The sequence below is a fragment of the Adiantum capillus-veneris genome, chromosome 27, assembly GCF_014529385.1.
Source record: "Adiantum capillus-veneris isolate H3 chromosome 27, ASM1452938v2, whole genome shotgun sequence".
NCBI lineage: Eukaryota > Viridiplantae > Streptophyta > Polypodiopsida > Polypodiales > Pteridaceae > Adiantum > Adiantum capillus-veneris.
In genome coordinates, this window is record NC_140957.1 from 38,790,965 (window position 1) to 38,809,325 (window position 18,361).

The window sequence follows — 18,361 nt, forward strand, 5'->3', positions numbered from 1 at the left end:
CAGGAAGACTTTTGCTGCCAGAAATGGACCCTATTTTGATGAATTTTTTACACAAGGTTCCAATCCGAATTGGAAAATGATTTTAAAATGAAAATCATAGCTAATGAACTGAAGTTTCTGCCCATATTTTTACTTTTTTATTTGGAGCCACGGTTGAGGAGATATGATCAAAATACTGGACGCCAGTCTGCCCACATCATGCAGGGACAGCTCATTTCCAACTTTTCCAATTCCTATTCACACTGGCTCCTCTCTTCTTGTGTAAACCCTTGGGGGTTCCCTTCACCTATAAAAGGGGACCTCTTCTTCCTTGAAAAGGAACTCAAGCATTCAAGCCATTGATGAGAGGAATTCTTGAGGGAGTGAGTAGCACTTAGACCCATTAACATAAGCCCAAGCCTACACTTTCTCCTAGAGGAAGACTAGCCATTCTTGTACGCTATCCTTGGAAGATCAACTCTAATCAAAGAAGGTGTTGTACTTGGCGTATCAATCAAAGTGGAGTGCTCCCCTCTTCTTCTCTCTCCATCAATAATGGTGCCGAAGGGTTTGTCAAGTAAGATGTGTTCTACATTGATGTTTTCTTGATTTCTTGTTGTTTTCTTTTTCATCTCTAATCCGACATATATATATATATATATATATATATATATATATATATATATATATATATATATATATATATATTATATATATATATATATATATATATATATATATATATATATATATATATATATATATATATATATATATATATATATATATATATATATATCTAATCTCATCTCCTTAACCGAACCTATCTCTCTCATTCTTAGTAATTCATCCTCTCTGCAAATTCTAGGTTCTCTTTTCTACAGGTACATCTCTCCCCGCAGTATCCTTATTGCCTACGGGCAAGAATAGGGCTTGGGAGGAAAACTTCTCATCTCTTCACTTCTCTCATATCTACATTTCTCACATACTATCCTAGATGAATAACCCACATGATGATCATTTCTATCGCTTTCACTCTGTACGATCTATTAGAATTAACTTATGGATTAGCCGAAAAATACACTTTCAACAACGTATAGTGTTTCTCTTTGGCCCAGAAAGGCTTAATGAAATACTTCTATCACCGGATCCCATCATACTACCTCTCATAGACTATAACTTTTCTTTTGACGTAAGCGTAGTTATCTTGCTATGAACCAAGAGGATTTGTACACACAATTAATCCCAATCACTAGACAAAATATATATATTATGGTAAGCACAAAACTACAATTCCAAAGAACAATTCGTAGCCTATTTGGTCAGTCAAGATTGAATGCCATTAACTCATCTATTAACCCTTTCATATTACCCATGATACGATATGACCATAGCCTTGATGTTTTCATTTTCGTATTGTTTTGACATTCTCTTTTGTGTTCTTTCTTTGTGTGTGTGAGTGCAAGAGAGAAAGAGTGAGTCTTTTTTTATTGCACTTCTTTCCAAACCCTAGTCTTCATGGCATCTATGGTTTAACTCTTTCATATAGTAATTGTTGAGTTCTCTCACAAACTCTCACAGCCATAAGCCCGGTGCTTTCCTGGCAAGACCGCAAATTTCTCGACAGCGGGCCGCCACAGCTATTGTATATTCCCTCTCTCTCTCTCTTTCAAAGATTCTCTCTCTCTCTCTCTACTTGTCCACACCTCAGCCCCGGCGGGCCGCCTATCCTCTCACCCCATCTCACCTCGTCCACACCCCCTTCGGCCTTATACCCCCCCTGTTTCTTCCCAAAACCTGGCGGACCACCAGCCTAACACCCCTCCACCCCTATCCTCACCTCCCACTAGCTCTCTCTCTACTGGGAGGGCAGTCCCACAAGCCATGGAGGGAATCCATTCTCTCTCTATCTCTCTCTCTCTCAATTCCCTTAACCATCACCCACCCCCCCTATCCTCTCTCACCCCCCTCACCACCTCATGCACTCTCTCTCTCTCTCTCTCTCTCTCTCTCTCTCTCTCTCTCTCTCTCTCTCTCCTTCTCCTTATCCCATGGTGGGAACCCGTCGTTAGGACCCATACTCTCTCTCTCTCTCTCTCTCTCTCTCTCTCTCTCTCTCTCTCTCTCTCTCTCTCTCTCTAATATACCCCCCCCCTTTTGTTTCATTGACTAAGCTCCCCCCCCCCCCCCCCCCCCCCGTTTTGCGGCCTCTATCGACCCGCTTGTTCCCACGCCTCACCGCTCTCGGACCCAACCCATGTAGGCACCGCTTGAAGCATCATCACCCACCCCCTATCCTCTCCCCCCCTCACCTCCACACCCACCCCCTCTCTCACTCGCGGTCGCGCATACCCCCACAGCCCGCAAGCGGCCGCTCCATGCTCTCTCTCTATCCCCTCAGCCCGTGCAGGCACTGCACCCAAATACACACCACACATACACACACACACACACCCTCGTCACCACGCACTCTCTCTCTCTCTCTCTCTCTCTCTCTCTCTCTCTCTCTCTCTCTCTCTCTCTCTCTCTCTCTCTCTCTCTCTCTCTCTCTCTCTCTCACTCCATCTCCCCCCTTCACTGCCTCCGCGTCACCCACAGAACCACCGGAAAAAAATATAAATATATAAAAACCCACCCCGTTCCCACGCACGCATGCGCACACACATATACATATACACGCACACACATGATTACACATATGAATACAAATATGCGCACACCCCTACATACACACACACGCCTAAACGCACACACCGAAATACAAAAAAAAAACGAGGAATTCTACGACTACGACGACAACAACAAAGGAGGACGACCTGAATCACGCGACACCGACAACAAAAAGAACAAAGGCGCGACCCCGAAAAGACGTACGCGATACACCAACGCACCGGCAAGCCACCATTCGCCGGCATCACGCAACCACGACACCATTTTCACTAAACCGTAGGTTATCATCATCATTTTTTCAGTTTTCACCCAAGCTTTGAAAAATTCCCAATTTGTAAATTCCCTCTCTCTAGATGATGGACACAAAGGCCCACCTAGAGGTTTTCATTTTTAATAACTCCCAAGACAAAGCAAGGGTCAACCACACCGGGCCCACTGCCTTGCTTTGTCTCCCCGATTAGCTTACCCTAATCAAACCGGGATTACCCTAATCCAAGCAGTCAACACCTATAAAAGGGCACTAAGAGCTCACTATCGGGGGGGGGGGGGCAGTTCATGAGAGGTCAGCCCTTGGTAGAGTTTTAGTGAGAGGAATTGACACTATTGGCATTACGGGGAGGGGACTTGTGTGATGGTTTGTTTTGGGAATTGCACCATGTGAAGGGAGCTACGTCCACCTCTCGACTCCAATGGTCGATGCGCGCACACACACACATCCTTGGTAGCAAGTTTCACATCATCGAGTCGTCTCTAGAGAACGCACCAAGTAGATTCACCATCTCTTCTCCCTACCTCTCTATCACCGCGAAGGCTAGCCCAACATTGACGAGCCGATTTTTTGAAGTCCATAGCTACATGGTGTAGCTTGGAGGATTCTGTGAAGTCCTCATCTCCAGAGGCCGCATCAAATTGTTGAATGAAGGCCAACACTTTTTCGGTAGCTCCAAAGGTGCCATCATAGGTGAGAAAATACATACTCTTTCCTCCCTCCTTGAACTTCTTTAGCTTTTGTGACCTTCGCCAAGTATGATTTACGATGTTTCCCCTCCTGTATTCCCTAGGAGAATAGCCATAGCTTTCATTGGAAGAGGAGGAAGGTGAAGAAGAAGGAGAAGACGGTGACCTCTTTCTTGCCCTTTTCTTCCTTTGTTTCCTCTCTTCCCTTTCAAGGTGATGAGGAGAAGGACTGTGTGTTGATCTTTTCCTCTTGGGAGGAGTTGGCAATCGTCTAGACCGCCGTCTTCGTGGAGCCACATCTTCAGAGGAACTTAAAGTTTCATTGCTTTCTTGCTCTTTGGATTCTTCCTCTCGTATGGGAGAGAGTCTTCTTTTGGGGGTCTCTTCAAGAGGCCTCCTAAGCTCTCTCTCCTCTTAGAGAGGAAGGGAAATCCCATAAGCGCGAAGTTGTTGTGTAACTTTGGCTTGCAAAGCAAGTTGCCCATAGCTTGCTACAACCTAGTAACGAGATAATTGACAAACATGGGGGCATCATCAATCATTAGCACCTTCATGTGCAAAATTAAAGCTATTAATGTTCATTCTACTCTCTTGGTTATTGGCAGCCATGTTAACAAAATTTATGTATGTACTTAGTGTATGCTTTGGCATTTCAAAACCTTAGTTGCCACTCCTCTTAGCCTTTGAAAATTGGCTCTTAAGTATCTACACCCACGGCTCAAAGTGGTTATTTATAGAGAGTAGTGGAGTAGGTCTAACATAGCAGAGTTGCCGAGGGCTAGCTCCTTTCGGACTTCTTATGGCTCAATAATGGTAAAGCCGTAGGCAAGTCTAAAAAGACTCCATTATTAAGTCGAAAGCTCCTGAGGTGTGCATCATATCCCACATATAGTGGGCTCAACAAAATCGATAATAGATCACAATTCCACTTACCCTAATATAATTAACAAAATCAACTATTTATAGGCTACTTAAGGACCTCTCTTCTTAAGCAAGAAAAGAGAAACCAAATGCTCTAATACCAATGTAATGGAATTGGTCTATTAACTTTAGAGTAGTGGAAATTAGAGAGATTGCTTTTGTGAAATTACTTTGTGAGCATAGCGGGTGAACATAATTGATGGTAGCAACATAAACATAGCATTAGTTAACTTGGTATGAACAATACTTTTGCAAGAGAGAGAGTTTAGAGAACATGACAACAGTTGAGGACCGGATTTATGTGGAGCCGGTCCCCCTCCAATAGGCATTTGTATTATGTTTTCTCCCATCAAGAGAGACTTGTTACAATACAATCTTTGTGTTCCTTGTGACCTAGGTGATGCAATGAAGATGAAAAGCTTCATGCATCACGAGCATAACATAAACTTTGTAGAAAGCATTAACTATCCCAAGCCTCAGTCCCAAGACCTCAAACACCTTCGAAGGTGGAGAGAGCTAGCAGGGAATGAGGACAGGCAAGAGGAAGAAGAAACATTTCATAGGAGAAAGAACTAGTTCCTTATTTATCATCACTCTATTTGCTAGCATACATAATAGCATAGTAATGAAGATGGAGAAGATGGCAAGTTTAAGTATTGAAGCATGGCTCTTGGTTGGATTTGCATTCCATAGCCAAGAGTGTTGGTGTAGGCTCTCAACCTCTACTTGCTTGGAGAATGCGAGGGAGCTCTTGCACTTTGCACAATACACAATGAGTGAGTGTGTGTGTGTGTGTGTGTGCGCGCGCGCGTGCGTGCATGTGTGAGAGTATACCCCTCAAGCAGGTCCCCCTACTAGGTTTGGTCGACCCCCCCTTGTAACTCATGCTTGAAGCTCATTGGACCCCTCAAGCCTAGCCAATCATTAGCAAGAGTCATACCAAGCAGGCATACTAGTCTTGGCACAAGTGTCCCCCTTTCCCCTTTGAGAGAGAGGACTTGATAAATGCAAAGACAATTAATTAAATCTTCTAAATTATCATTGGAATCCTTGGGTGGCCAACCAATAGGCTTCAGGCACACCAGAGGGCAACATGAGGAGGAACTTGACAAGTGTCCCTTTTGCTTTCTTTGTACCAAGCATGCCTTGTGTGAGTGTGTGTGTGTGTGTGTTCTCTCTCATCCCCCCTATTGTAGGGCTCGCCCCCTCCTTGTAGGGGATTGAATATTGACTTTTTGGCACACCTTATCTCAAGCACCTTAGTCAACAAGCATGACAAAGCACCTCAAGCTTGGGTGGTGTTCCCACAAGCACCTCAAGCTCCCTAGTGGCGAGCACGACAAGCACCTCAAGCACCTTAGTCATCAAGCATGACAAGCACCTCAAGCTTGGGCCGGGTTCCCACCTCAAGCACAGCCCCAGCTTACCTAAGGTCAAAGGAATTTTAACACTAACTATTGGAGGTTTTCAATGAAGCTAACCCTAAGGTCTTTATGCTCCATTGGTTAGCCTTGCTCTTTGACAGACCATCTCTCATTTGGGCCCCTTTACCATTGGCCCCATGTTGAGATATATCTATAAGCACATGTCTATATCTTAACCCTTGTTCCCATTTATTCTCCCACATTAAATGATCAGTTTAATATGAGAAAATCATTTGGGTTGGTTAGATATTAGATTTTATGACAGTGAATGTCTATAGGTTGAAGAACGATGTTGTAAGGTTCATGACTGTGGTTGAGGATGAGTATTTGTTTGAAGAATTTTTTGATCATGTGATTGATTATGAAGATGAAATGAAGGCTCCATCATCCGATTTACAAGTTCTCTTTTCTACTGTTGATCACAAATAATCTAGTAGGTTGTAGTGTGGTAAACTATGTCGCGCGCATTTTGGACATCCCTTTTTTGTAAATTTGTACATAGGTGCCCCTTGTTCTTGTTTTCCCAAAAACGTAACCGAAAAGCACTAGACCAAGTGTTGTAACCTCTCTAAAATCCCACACAGTCTCAATGTGCACAAAATCTCAATCGGATGTGCATCAATCCAAAAGACACATCCCAAATCAACACTTGTATACAAAAATGCAAGGTAAATCATCTCTCAAATAGCACCACATTGTGGCATACATATCCAGAGAGGCAAACTACATAATGCTCTACATTATAGGAGTCCAATTGTCACAACATCTATGCATAGAAATTATGGTAGGTTGCTGCAAAGAAATTAGCTTTCAACATTTCAAAAATTTAATATAGCCAACACATCTGAAACATTGAAAAACCCTAGGGTAGACTCTTAGATCATAAATATCCAAGTTTGAGTGTGAGAGATATACAAAAACAGTGTTTTGGAGGCCAAAAGTATAGAACAAACGTCTTGCCTCAGAGCAAGGCACATGCTGCCTTTACCCCAACATAAACATTATCTTATATTTAGCCTCACATGGAGGTGTCACCACAGTGGGTTATTTCTTGCTAAGGCAAGAAACACAAGCATGGCACCCAAGTATAAACAATTCCCACTTCTAGAGTGTCGTGTATCCTAGTCACCAACTCAATTTGAATCACCAAATGCGTCAAGCTCAAGAGGTGTTGCTCCTTGTAAAAAGAATAATCCATAATCCCTCGTATGCCGAAGATACCACATAATCCTCTTCACATCTTTCCATTGTGTCACAATAGGATGATACATGAATTTTCTTACAATTGACATTGCATCCTATTTGTCTGAACATGAAGTGATTGCCAAAAAATGAGACAACCAATTACTGTACACTATGTATGTACATCAAAAGAATTTAACCATCATGAAGTGAGAGACATAAACCAACATTCATAGGAGTAGCAATAGGTGTACATGACTCCATTCCAAAACAATGAAGTATCTTTCCTACATAAGCTCTGACTCCATTCCAAAACAATGAAGTATCTTTCATACATAAGCTCCTTGCTCGCTCCTTGCAGCATAAAAGAATGCCCTTATTTGATTGCTTAAACTGTGTATTCAAATATGTCTCCAAACATCCCATGTATGACATCTTAAAATCAGCTCCAAATGTCTCAACAAACATATTATCATCATTACTTGTCAAAAGCAAATCATCCCCATAAAGCAAAATGACAAGAATCATATCGCCCTCATGAGGTTTATATAGCATACTCTCATAGGAATATTTCACAATAGCTTTCAAAATCAGCCATGCGTGGAACTTTGCATTCCATGTACGATAAGATTTTTGAGACCATGCAATGCCTTCCTCAAACAACCAACCAAATGCTCGTTGTTTGGAACCTTGAAACCAACAAGTTGTATAATAGAAATCTCTTCATTCAAATCAACATTGAGAAAAGAAATCTTTATGTTCAAGTGATGCATCTTCCAACCAAAATAAGCAGCCATAGCAACAATACATCAAATTGCATCTTGTCTACTAGCAGGTGCAAAAGTCTCCTCATAATCAACACCTTTCTTTGTGCATGACAGAAAAACAAGACGAATCCTATGCTTGTTGACTGACCCATCCAGTTTTCTCTTCACTTTGAAAACCGACTTAGTGCCAATAGCATCTTTGCCAAGTGGTGATCCAATAAGATCCCATGTATGATGCTTGTCAAGAGAATCAAACTCAAGTTGCATGGATTTTCTCTAATGCTCACGTTCCAATGCATGTGATACATCTTCAGGTTCACATGTATCCTTAAACTCACATGCATCTGCAAAAAAATTTACATCGCGACCAAATTTAGTCCCATCACAAGTTCTCCTTTCCACATGAGTATATGTAACCTTTAAGAGCATTGTCAGGGACATCCAAAACAAGTTTTCATGACATATTGTCTCGTAAAATGACATGGAAATCCAAAATGAATTTCCTATGTACTTTTGAGGGTATCATCATTCTTTAGGATGATCTAATAGGCCATGAATGATCATTTTTTCCATGTTTGTAATTCTCAACAATTTGAATGTTTTTACTTTCTTTCTCTAGAGTCTCCATTTGTAGTGTGAGGACAACGGTAGAGAGGGTGGGATAAGGTCCTAGGAAAGTGTTGGGTGTAGAATGCTAAGCTTAGGGATCTCCTAAGGATAGCGGTACAAGGGCCTTATAAGAGGAGGTGTTCAGGAGGAGATTGGAACATAAAGTAGCTCCTTGGGTATTACAGTGGTATTTGAGCTCACAAAAGCTTCATGTTGGCATGTTTAGGGCTATCAAGGCTAAAAATAGCACTAGCGCCATGCTTTATGCAAAAACTTTGTGGCATGCATGAGCTTTAGTGAGGAGGAAGCTTCCAAGAAAAGTTGATAGAGGAAGGGCAACAAGGTTAAAATTAAACAATTTACTGGTTTTATGCATTTTTTGAGTGTATTTGACAGCAAACCATAAGTTGGTAAGTAGAGTTCTAGCTTAGTCTCTGCATAGCTCATCTACAAGCCGTCAAAGTCAAGGGCTTTTCCTTTCTTGAATTGAAAAGTTCCTCTCATCCAACCTTCCTTTTCCAAGAGGTTACATTAGAGATTCAGTTTCTACCTCTACTAGCTTTCAAAAAACACTCCTATAAGATTTTTAAGTCTTCATTGGAACACAACATTCTAGATGATCACAAGTTTGATTTGGAAATCCTCCACCATCGAACCTGGATGTGGTTATGCTGCATGTGTGAGCAAATGAACATGATGATTTACAAAATGACCATGGCTACATCCATTGGTACACATACTCTCCCCTTGTGGAGTAAGTACCCATCTTTGATGGAGAAAAGTTTTGATCGACTCAATGCAATACTCTAATAGCGTGTGGAGGTACTAGAAGCTTTACCATCATTGGATTGAGAAGGATCTCTCATTTTAAATTGGCTCCACACCTTGGAGTATGCTCATAATCAATGCTACCTTGTTGCAATGGGCATTGGGAGTCTATGGCAGATTTGGATTCTTACTTATCTTATAGTCAAGGAACTTGTGAGGGGCACCATCATCTACCAAAATAAGCACCTTATGCCTTTGATGCCCACAAGTGACCAATGAATAGACTATTGATGAATGGCGCAAGATTGAGCCGTCAGGGGCCTGAATGAGGTGACCCAATAACCTTGTGTATAGCAAGAAATGGTGAGCATGAGTGGTCAAGCAAGGGCTACCATAGAGTTTTTCACACACACACACACAAATACACACACAAAGAGAGAGAGAGAGAGAGAGAGAGAGAGAGAGAGAGAGAGAGTTTCTTGAACCAACCAACTAAGGCAATGAATTAAATAATTATTACAATGGGGGAAGAGTGCTAATTATAGACTATTATGGGGTCCTCAAGTACCCCTCACATGAATTGAACATGAGAAAGTCACGACCTATGTTGACAATTATTGGTCAGTTCTTCTAAAAGACCCCTCATTCATGAAGATTTCCAACGAGGAAGAGAAGCAAAATCTCGAAGCACGCCTACAACCACAATTCAAAAAAGCATGTAGGTGTATCTCCATGATACCCTCAAAACACACCTTCACACATAGAGGGATTCACCTCTGTAAAAGGTGGGTGAAAATTTCTCTCCTCTGATGTAGGGAAGTTAGTGTGGATAGAGAGTTTCTCTTCACATTATTAGCAAAAAGTAGCACCTACCCCATAGTAATAGGATCCAATCATGATCACACCAAGATAATGCTATAGTTAATAGACTAACACAACTTCATTAAGAAGTAGTGCTAATCATAAGAATAGAACTAGGATTAGGAGAGGTGAGTAGGACTGAAAGATAATCCTTGTGAGTGAGTCTATGCTTGTGCTAGAGAGGGTTCTCACTAGGAGCGATTTTAGACAACGCCAATAGGAGTGACTTTAGACAGTAGAACCTTGCCAACACATTCCACCATCACGACCATCAACTAGGGGTCTTGATGGTGACATTGCAAGGCTAAAATCACCAAGATAAAGAATAATCTCCCATCTCCATCACCAAGCCTCGATATATTGATAATCTCTACCTTGCTTATGTAGAGATGTTCTGTGCCTTTTTCACACCAATTAAGCAATTTGATTTAATTGTACGTGTAGAGGCATAGGTACTCCCCCCCCCCCCCTGCCTCTCTCTCTCTCTCTCTCTCTCTCTCTCTCTCTCTCTCTCTCTCTCTCTCTCTCTCTCTCTCTCTCTCTCTCTCTCTCTCTCTCTCTCTCTCTCTCTCTCTCCCCCTTTCCAAGTATCAGGTCCATTTTCTGCTTTGCATTATCACTCGATGATTGAATTTCTTCCTTGTTGGAGCAAAAAAAGTTGAATTATGATGAGACTATTCCTTAGGGAATGAGTAATTGTTTGTGCCTCCTTTCACAATCACAAATGCGAAGTTTGAAAGTGCATATGGTATGACAAAGGACATAAGGAATCTTGAATGCATTGATGTGTGTTTCAAAAAGGCCCAAAGGTGGGAAGAAATGTGCTACCTACACTTCCATAGCCATACTGGAAGCAATTCTTATGTGGAAATTCCTTCTGTCAATAGCTGTGAAGTAGGCCTTGGTTGATGAGGTTGCTCTATAGCTCTTTTGCCGACTATCCCAATTACTTGTCCATGCAATGAAGGGGCAAAAATGGAAGTCAATAATTGGTCAAACATGTGAGACAACAATAATGAAATATGGATCAATTGCTGGGTGACTGCTCTTCTGACTAGTAAGCAACAAAACTTTTTCTTTCTTTCATACACAGAACATTATGAGACTTCATGCTTTTGATGAGGGTTACAAGCAAATAGATTAATCATTGTGCATACACGACGTAGCCTTATTAGAAGTTAAAACCCTCTCAGACTCCTTGTTTCAAAAGGCATCTTTTGCTTTGCATACTTCAGAAGCTTTGTTCAGAACACAATATAACAACATGTACCCGTAAAAGAGAGAGAGAGTGAAGGGGGAGCTCTGGCTTTCCCCTTTGCATGAGCCGTACGGTCTGCATGATCTGTCACCGTCTTCCCCCTTTCTCCCCCTTCTGAGTATTATACTCTGTTTTCTCTTCCCCTTTTCTACATCGCCCCCTCCTCCTAGGGGGGGGGGGGGGGGGTCTTATGGAGCTTTCCAAAGCCCTACGTAATGGCCATGGCAGGACACCCCAAGAAGGCTTTGCCTCTTAGCCTCCGTAGGATAACCTTGTACCTAACCCCCTATTTCAGTTTCTACCTCGAGGTCTACCGAGTGCCAACACAGTCAACACGAAGCTTAGTGGAGCCTTCTTGGGGCCTCACCCTCCTTCATACGCGGATATGGTGAATAAATATCAACCCCCTGCTTTCCCTACATTGGGAATTTCAGAACTCAGACCTCCAATGCCTTTACATCACCCACCGCACCTCTATTCAGGTAATGACTTTTACCCTCATGACCACTTTAATACTGAGTTTATGGCGGGCATTCTGTCAAAAAATGTCAGAGACTTCTCTACGAAGCTTCAGCAAGGCCATGCTATTAATAAGGTGATGCAGAATAATATTTTTTTAGCAGGGGAACCAACCCCTGTCCAGCATTCCCCTACTCCTTATGATATTCCTCAAGAGGAGGCTGAGGTTAACACTGTTGACCCTTCTCAAACTATGCATATTGATGAGGCATTGATCATCCCTAAGCAAGAATTGGAGCTCTGGCACTCACAACTTCAGGAAAGGGTTGTCATAGGTCTCCTCCATGGATCTAGACCTTCTATGGAAGCACTAAAAAACTGGATGGCTGTCAATTGGACTAACAGAGACATCAAGGTCTCCCATGTCCAATACCTACCTAATAGCTACTATCTATTTTTTTGTGATGACCCTAGCTTTGCACTTCAAATTATCAGCCAAGGTCAATGGCTGATGCAGAAATGCTACCCTTTTAGTATTTAACTGGTTTCCTGGCTTTAACCCTAGAGGGCCTAAGCCTACCAAAGCCCTAGTTTGGATTGATTTCCCTAATCTACCAGTTGAGCTTTTTCCCTGGCTTAAAAACATAGGTTCCAATGTGGGCAGAGTCTTAGGTCAAAGAGCCAGGATTGGAATCAATCCCAAATGGGACCCTTAGCTACTAATAGAAGTTGATCTGCAGGCAGAGATGAAAACTATGATTCCTATCAAAGACTTAGAAGGGAACCTTCTACACCTTCAAACTGTCCTCTACAGGAACCTACCTCATGCATGCTTTCACTGCATGAGACAAGGTCATTACATTAAAGACTGTCCTGACCTCAACCCCCCCATCCTCCTGAAGAAGAAAACCAGCCAGATAAGAAAGAAGCTTTTCAGCCTGTCCATAGGAAAAATGAAGCCAGAAAGGCTAAGAGTAGCAAACAGCCTAACAACAGGAATAAAAACAGCTTTAGCGCCCTCCTGCAGGAAGTATTTGACCCACTTAACTATGACTTGCAAGAAGAGGAAGATAATGCTTCACCGTAGCATGAGGAAAATGTTGAAAGAGAGAACCCAAGTGAGAAAGGAATCTCTCCAACAACTCAGAATGGAGCCCCTAGCACAAGGCACCCCACTCCCCCTGAAAGTCCAATGAGTCAAGCCAGAGGATTATCCTCAACAGAGTCGTCTGATTCTGAGGGGACTTCATTCCTAGTACTCAACTCAAGGACAATGAGATTTTTGAATCTCAGCTAATGGAACATGACAGGACTGCCAAAGCACAACTGAGTTGTGACCCTGACAAGTCAGTTGATATCTTCATGACCCAAGTAGAAGAGGAGAGGCTTCCTATGGCTTAGTCCTTAAAATCTAAAAGAAAGAAGGAACCCTCCAAGGACCCTACAAGGACTTCACTCTCAATGTCAAAACCTGCAAAGAATATCAGAAAATGAAGTGTCCCAATATAAAATCCCTCACAACTGCAAGGGGCTCATTGATCCCCTAAGGGCCCTTGTCATTAAAAATGGCTTTTTGATACTAATCTCAGTCTTGATTTCCTTTGTCTACAGGAGCTAAAGGTCTTTGGTACAAACCTTATCTCTAACCCTCATAGAATTGGCTCTGGATATAACTAGTATTACACTGATCATTTGCAAGGCAAAGGTGGTGCAGCCTTGGGCATAACAGATAAATACAACCATCTGGTGACAGCTCAACATTCATCCCAAAAGGGCATTTGGATAGTTGTATCCCTTGGCCAACCTTTTAATTACACTCTTGTCTCTGTCTATGCTTTTAATTCTTATGTGGAAAGAGCTAATGCCTGGGAAGAGATCTCTAACCTCTCAAGGCCTGGTATGATTGTAGGGGACTTTAATATGGTTGAGTCTTCTCTTGACAGATGGAATCAATTGGGGCCTCCAATGAGAAGCTCTGAAAAAGCCAAATGGGAGTAAGTCCTAGTGAAGCACAACCTTGTGTATCTCAGAGAACATTGGGCACACCTGGAGCAAAAAACAAAAAGGTTCATGCTATAAGCGGCCAGAGTGGACAGGGTTTACATGAGCTCCAGTGTTATGCAGGAGTATTGGCAAGTAAATTGTTATAAGGATAACTCTATTGCTCTATTTGATCACTTGCCAGTTATCTTTGAACTTTAGAAAGAGGAATGTACTTATAAGGTAGGCTGGCCTCATCTGGATCAATCTCTGCTTGCTTTAGACATTGTCAAAAGTAAAGTTGAGAATATCTTTGAAACTGCATTCTATTCTCATGTCTCTGCATTCAAAGCCTGGAATAGAGCAGTTAGGGAGACACAAACTCTTCTTACTGGTTTTAAAAGGAAAGCTAGGGCCATTAGAGAAAATAGAAGGATGATGATCAGGAAAAACATAGAAGATCTAGAAGCTCTTTCTGGTCCTAGTAGTCCTCCATCTCCCCTCCTAGATGAGCTCAAAGTCACTCTTAGAGAAGAGGAGCTCCTAGCTGCTAAAGCCTCACTCTAATGGACAAGAGAATTATGGGCATGTAAAATCAATAAACCTGATAAACAAATGTTTAATCTTCTTAAGAAAAAGAAGATAAGAGACTTTGTCCCTCTGCTCAAGGATGAGAGTGTTCTTCAGACAACATCTCATAAGGATAACTTAAAGTTTGCTAGAAACTATTTTGCTGATATTTTCTCCTCCCCCCCAAAAGAGGGGCTGATATCACAGCTGCCAGAGCCACTATTGCTAAGGCTAGGAAAAAAAGTTTTCTTGAGGCTACAACTCAAGTGATGGATCAGCCCCTAACAGAGGGGGAGCTGAGAAACACTATAGATGCTTTAAAAGATGGTAAATCTCCAGGCATTGATGGAATACCTTATGAGTTCTTTAATTTATAAGAATTTTCTTATGCCCCATCTCTTGTCCATTTGGAAGGAGGCTTTGAAGGTAGGAGCTCTATCTACCTCTATGAACACTGGTGTCATCAAGCTCATTCATAAAAGAGGGGAAAAGGAGGACCTAGGTAACTAGAGACCCATCACTTGTCTCCATTACTTGTCTGACTTCCATTTACAAAATTTTCTCTTTGGCCCTAGCTAGAAGGCTGAGTGATCACATGAAGCATATCATCCTGCCAAAGTAGAAGGTCTTTATTAAGGGCAAGTACATTTTGGATGCTATCATTACCTTATGCGAAGCTATGGAGTATGCCCAGGACAGTGATCAAGAGTTCCTATTCTTTAAGATTGATTTTGATAAATCCTATGAAAGAATTGAGTGGGACTTCATCTTTCAATCCCTGCTTGACATTTTTTTGGGAAAGCCCTTTATCAAATTTGTTCAAATTTTATTTGGAAATGCCTGTGCAAGAATTGCTATTAATGGAGATTTATCTGAGATTTTTACTTTAAAGAGGTCTATCAGGCAAGGCTGTCCTATAGCTCCTCTACTGTATGATATATGCTCTGACTCTCTTGGATGGTTAGTGAAAGATGCACTAAACAAAGGTACAATGCAGGGTTTGAAGATCCCAAGGATGGATAGAGATGTTGTACTGCAACAGTTTGCAGATGACACCAACTCCATAATTGCTAATGATAGTGCTTCAGCTACTCAGTTCTGGTTGTGTTTGGACACATTCTGCAAAGCCAGTGAATCAGTGATTAACCACAACAAAACAGGTTACAGAATCTCTAATGGTCCTACTCCTCAGGTAGTTACTACCTCTGGTTGCCAAGAACTTAAGAACGGTGAAATCTTCAGGTTGCTTGGCATTCCAATGGGTTTCAAAGTTTCTATTGCTAAGAGATGGGAATGGGTCATTGATAAATTCAAACAAAAGCTGGGGAAATGGCAGCATGCTCACTCCTCCATTTCATCTAGAGTTTTTATTTTAAATCATTACCTGTTGCCCTCATTCATTTACTTTTTGTCTTGCTGGTCTCCAGCTAAGTACCATATTAATCAAATCTTCTCTATGGCAAGAAAATTTTGTGGGAGGTGATAATGCTCACAAAAGGCTGCCCAAAGTTTCATGGGAAATCTGTTGTCTCCCAAAAGATAAAGGGGGGCTTGGACTGCTTAACCTTGAGAGACTATCCACCAAGCTTGCAGCCAAATGGATCTATAGAGCTTCAGACTCAAAGGATTACTGGGCTGCACTTATCAAAAGGGATATTCAAAAATTTAGATGTGCAAACTACAAATCTTGGTCAAACTTTCACCTCAGGGAGATCCTGCTGTAAACTGTCAATATGCATCCAGTAGGATCCAAGCTGGTTTGCAAAATGTGGCTGGCCTGGAATACAGTCAAAGCTCAATGGAAACCCTCAACTGAATTCTTCTTTAGGCAGTCCATTTTTCTTCAAGATTCTATATGGTTTGGTTTTTTTGCAGGTAAATCCTCTGTACTGCCTTGCAGAAAAGCTCACAAATGTCATAAAGCAAGCATTAGATACTGGGAAGATATCCTCCACCAGTGCAAACTGAAGATTGACAGACAGCTTCACCTTCAATTCTCAATCCAAATCTCCCTTGCCAAGTGGTGTCTGGTGACAACTAACTTGAAGCTAGGACAATTCATTGTCCCCCTCAGAGATAACAAGCAGCAAACAGGATTGGCAAGCTGACTGAAGATGCATACAAGCAATTCTACCCTAAGTCATGTGTAGAAAAGGACATAAAGAAAAGACTCAACAAAATTTGGAAGATTGGCTAGAGTACGAAGCAATGGACCTACAGGTTTAAATTTCTTTGGGCATTTTCTTTGGAGATTAAACACTCTACCCTCATGTGGTTAATCTACTAACATACTATGGCGGACGAGTTACTACGCCACGTGTCGACTTTTGCAAGATTTGCGCTAAGGACCAAAAAAAATTAAACGGCGGCACTTTGCGCTGGGGGGCGGCTCTGCATAGATTTGAAGTACATTCAAGTACGCTGCAGGGAACCTCAGACTCTCAGTACCTCATATTCCTTCTGATCTCAGTGAAGTACAAGCGACTCGTGAGAGAGAGCCTCATTAGCGGCGGTACATTCCCTGCTGAGCTGAGAGAGAGAGAGAGAGAGAGAGAGAGAGAGAGAGAGAGAGAGATGAGAGAGAGAGAGAGAGAGAGAGAGAGAGAGAGAGAGAGAGAGAGGAGAGAGAGAGAGAGAGAGAGAGAGAGAGAGAGAGAGAGAGAGAGAGAGAGAGAGAGAGAGAGAAGAACGCAGAGGAGGAAGCTTGGTATGGTCTCTCTCTCTCTCTCTCTCCCTCTCCCCCCCCCCCCCCCCCCCCCCCTTTGCTTGCATGTACTTGCTTGTCTGCATCTCTCACTACCCCCCCACCTCCCCCCCCCCTCACGCCACTGTCCCTCCACATGGCAGTGTCCCTCCACACGTCGTAGGCAGCTGTCATGTCAAAGCTTCATCATAAACTATCGCACACACCAAGTCGTTTTGCAGGGATCTGCCAAATCTACCTGATGATGCTGAGCTTGACATGGCAACCTTCGGAAGCTCGGACTCGACAGGCGACTCTGCATGAGGCTTCAGCCATTCAGTAAAATTATTGTTTGCTTACTGAAAGGAAGCCCACCATAGATTTGACTGCCTGATGATGCTGAGCTTGACATGGCAGCCTTCGGAAGCTCGGACTCGACAGGCGACTCTGCATGAGGCTTCAGTCATTCAGTAAACATCATTGTTTGCTTACTGAAAGGAAGCCCACCATAGATTTGATGAAGGGAGCAACAAGAGCTCCTGGGCTCGGCCATGGATACTTAAGGGTGAAATACACACATAAGCACGCTGATCTACTCTCTCTCTCTCTCTCTCTCTCTCTCTCTCTCTCTCTCTCTCTCCCCCTCTCTCTCTCTCTCTCTCTCTCTCTCTCTCTCTCTCTCTCTCTCTCTCTCTCTCTCTCTCTCCCCCTCTCTCTCTCTCTCTCTCTCTCTCTCTCTCTCTCTCTCTCTCTCTCTCTCTCTCTCTCTCTCTCTCTCTCTCTCTCTCTCTCTCTCTCTCTCTCTCTCTCTCTCTCTCTCACACACACACACACACACACATGCACGCACGCACGCACGCAATGATGCAGAGACTAGACCTACGCAATGATGCTAGCCCTTTCTCGCTTGCAAAGGGGATGGAGAGAGTGCTATAGTTGCTACAATCCCTAAAGCAAATGCACCCCATTATCTTGCAGTTGCAGCGGCGTCAACCTTGAAGATGGAGCGGCGTCAAACTTGCTGCAGCGGCAGTCCAGCTCTCTCTCCCTCCTGCTCCCGCAACGGCCCTGCATTCCCGCTCTCTCTCCGTCCTGATCCCGCCATCGTGATCATCTTGCTGCAGAATCTCCCTCCTACTCAACAGCCGCTCTCTCTCTGTCCTGCTCCTGCCATGGCATTGGCGCACGCAAGCACACGCCACTGTCCTCCTCATGTTGGGCACGTCGAGCTCCGCCACTGCCTTCAAAGGCATGGGCAGGCTGCAGAGAGTCT